Here is a 3692-nt window from a genome sequence, read left to right as displayed (position 1 = left end):
AGGCCCAGAGCTTGCTTAATTAACGCCTTTGAGGTATGAGAGGGCCCGGGAAGACCCGGACCCGGGCAGGTTAGCTTTCTTGGGCACTTGCCGGGGCTTCAAACGCCTTCATCCCTGTTTGTTTTTTCTCTTAAATTGGAAGAGGGGACAAAAGTCATCGTTATAATCATTATTAAAATTTCCTTTAAAATAAATACTTGGAACCACACTTCTCTGCAAGAACCACAGAAATGGTGGTGTGGCCCCGACAGCTGTCGTCTCCAGCGTCCAACGAGCCAGCCCCTTCCGTCCGGGGGTCCCGGGCCGGGAAGGGCGCAGGGGCGTGAGAAAGGCTCTTTTGTATTCAGAGCAATAGCCGGCAGAGCTGCAGCCTTGCACCGCCAGGTCTTCCTCCGCGCGAGGCGCCGCCAGGAAGCAAGCTGGCGAGGAGGGACGGTCCGCGTCGCGGCGGGGGCGGAGCCTGGGGGCGGGGCGAGTCGCGGCCTTTCTCGCCTCGGCTCCCTCCGGAGTGCCCTCAAGCCTCCATAAGCCCCTCCCACGTCCCGCCCCGCCCACGGCCCGGCCCCTCCCCGCCGCCGTCTTGGTCTCCCGGCTCCTCCCGTGCGCTCGCCTCCCGCCTCTCCGCAGGTCCTCCTCCTCCCTCCAAGATCCTCCTACCCCGCTGGATCTAGTGTCCGGCCCCTTCTCCTGCTCTTTCTCCTCCGGCTTTGCGACCCTCCTCCCCCTGCATTCCCACCGCCCTCCTCCTGCGCGGTGCCCCCGCCCGCGCCGAGCGCGCTGGAGGGAGGGCGCGGAGACCCTGCGTGCGGGAAGGCAACGTCGCTGTCCCGGGCGCGAAGGGCCTCCGCTGCTGCTGTCCCACCGGGGGACGCCGAACTACGTGTGGTTACGGAAGTAGCTGCCTCCTGCTACACCTCTTCCTCCGCGCCCGCCTCTCTGCCCAGTGCCCCGTTTACTCCCATTTACCAAGCCGTCCTTCTCGGTATGATTTCTGTTAAATAGAAAAGGTAATTAAAAGTCGCACCACCACCCCTACATACCCGTGCCCCCCCCCTCGCCTTCCCAAACCTCCTAGTGGTTATTTTTGTTCTTTAGCCCAAGTTAGGCTAAATACCTTCCCGGAAAGCCATCTGGTCTGATTCCCGGGATCCCTTCGTATGTTTTTTTTAAGGTCTCCAAACCGTGCTTTGGAATGCTGCCTTGGAGCCACTCAGAAACCTTCAGGGTTTTGCCCTGGCCAGCCTCGTGGAGAGGATCTCGGGCAGAGGGAGGTGACGGCCTCTGTTGAAGGTCTAAATACCTAAGGGTCCTGGTCTTGTGCTGTAATTAATACGTTTTACTACTCCAAGAAAACACAGTTCTCTATGTTAATAGGTATTTATTCATTCTTTCTTTCAGTGTTTGTGTTTGTGTTTTTTTTTTTCCGGAATGCAAAGCATAGCTTAATAGAATACTCTTTAAATTCTAAAACCCGGTGTGAACAGCTTTACGGATGATTTTACAAAATAACCTGGCCACAGAAATTCAGTTTGACCAGAAACATTTATACGGTTGGGTCTACACCTTCTCCCTTTCTGTCCCCCATTCCTCTGCCCCCTAAAGACAAAAAAAAAACAAATGTTAGCCTCTGGAAAAATATTCCCGTACACATGGGTTGGGGTTTGTGGTCTAAGAAAGAAGGGAACAGATAGGTTCGTAGAATCATAGTGTTGTAACTGGAAAGTTCCTTAGAATTCGTCAAAAAGAAGTCTGTCAGTTTATTGAGGAGACTCAGAAAGTGTAGGGGTTTACAGAAGATCCCATGGTTTATGAGTAAAGGACTAACTGAGACCTGGGGCCTCATTTCGGGAGGAGACCGACGTCATGTGCTTTATCACATACAGAAAAATGACTGATCAAATTCAGTTCAGTTCTAGCATATTCCCTGTCTCTCTCTCCCCCTGCCTTTTACTCTGCCCCTCACTCTCTGTCCTGCTCTGGGTCTTGCCTATTTGGGGAGTTACAGCCCTTTCTTCCTTCCCCTAACCTAGGCTTCACTCCTTTCTTTTTTTCTTTCCGTCCTACCCTCCCACCCCACCTGAGCCCCGACCATGAGATTTTATTTGAATTTTTAAAATGAAACCAGGTGCTGCATAAAACAAAAGCAAAGTAATAGCAAGGAAAGACTATCCAACGCGTAAGGAATGTGCTGAGTTTTATGACTCAGGCTGTCCTGGCAAAGAGCTGCGACTTACACGGAGAGGTGGGTGGCACAGAGCGAGGACCATACATGGCAGCCCCAGCCCCCCCGATAGGCATGATCAAGGCGGCCTGAGACTCATTGCACAAAACCAAAGACTCTTGTTCCTGGTGAAACAAGATTTCCCGAGACTAGAACCAAACGATCATCAAATTTTCCCAGAGAGGCCAGTTCAGGCTGACATAGCAGAGGCCACCCTGAGGTTTGGAGGGGAAGGGAGCCCGGGCAGAAGGCCAGCCCTGGGAAGGAAACTGGCTTGGTGGACTTGGGCTAGGGTTTTGGTACATTGAAGAGATGAGTAAACTGCAAAGTGACATGAAAATTAGCATGAACTGTTGTGGAGACAATGGCTCCCGAGCTCCAGGTGGCAGGATTGCCACAGTGCCTTGGAGTAGGGGAGTATGACAGCGCTGCTGGGAGCCCAAGGGGGGTTTGCTCTTGGCGGAGGGTGTGAGGTGAAGAGCGCAGGAAAAGCGGGTCAGATGCTGGCAGGGTTTCTGGGGTGCCCTGCTTCGTGCAACCAGGAGCGGATAAAAGCAGGAGTGGTGGACTTGACATGCACACTCCCAGACACCCAGACACACATCCTCACGTTCTGAGAATGCTTCTCCAGTGAGCAGAGTAGTGGGCTGAGGTGTACATTTTTTCTGTTACTAAGGCGGGCAGAGAGAGCTGAGAGCAGTAAGGAGCCGGTCTCACCTGGCAGAGGTGGTGGGAGGGGCTGAACTTGGGTGACGTGTATCTTCTTGTGCTCCCTTCATCACACAGGCCTGGGCCGAAGGAGTCCAATAGAGCTTCCTCTGGTTTCCGCCACCCCATTGACGGCTGTCACTTTCTGAATGAGAATGAACCTGGACTGGCATAAATGAGATCTCCAAGCAGCAGCCTCCTGGGAAGGAGCCTTATTTTTTCCTTTTCTTCTTTTTCTTTTCCTTTCCCTGGAATGCCCGTTGAAAAGCTGCAGCGACTATTCTGTAATGGCGGGAAAAGCTCTGCTTAACTTTTTCATTAAAGTCTACTTACCTGGAAAAATAAAGTCTTCTAAGGACCATGACTACATAAATATTTATAGTGTGAAAGGCGTCGCTCTGGTTCCGCAGGAGAATGGGCTCCTTCAGTTTTATTTATGATATGACACTTGGGTGAGCGACATCTATCATCTGGGTCGGCCCTACACTCTGTTCCACTGCAGCGTGTTTCTGGAGTGATTATGTCTGCAAATATTTGCTGTATTTAGTCCCTCTCTTCCCTTAACCCCCTCTTAGCCCTTTTAACTCCCCAAACCATCAAACAGCCAAGCTTATGGTCTCAGGAAGATTTGAACCCCAATGACAAGGCACAGGGGCTGGAACAGTGCTGTAGAAGCATTTGATGAGTTGGGAGGGAATGAGAGTGGGAACGATGAGTTATTATAGCATCTCCACACTAAGTTGGTTTATGGGGCCTGTGTCTA

General features: G+C 52.1%; 1 long non-coding RNA gene across 1 annotated transcript; it reads left to right on the top strand.

Moving 5' to 3' along the window:
• Positions 1-676: 676 nt before the first annotated feature.
• LOC307185599 lies at positions 677-3286 on the top strand. The gene is made up of 3 exons (XR_013828103.1): positions 677-1007; positions 1172-1374; positions 3008-3286. It is a non-coding gene; the product is annotated as an uncharacterized lncRNA (long non-coding RNA).
• Positions 3287-3692: the final 406 nt, after the last annotated feature.

The sequence above is a fragment of the Stenella coeruleoalba genome, assembly GCF_951394435.1.
Source record: "Stenella coeruleoalba genome assembly, chromosome: 4".
NCBI lineage: Eukaryota > Metazoa > Chordata > Mammalia > Artiodactyla > Delphinidae > Stenella > Stenella coeruleoalba.
Note: the sequence above shows the minus strand (reverse complement) of the source record. Positions and strands in the feature narration are given on the sequence as shown.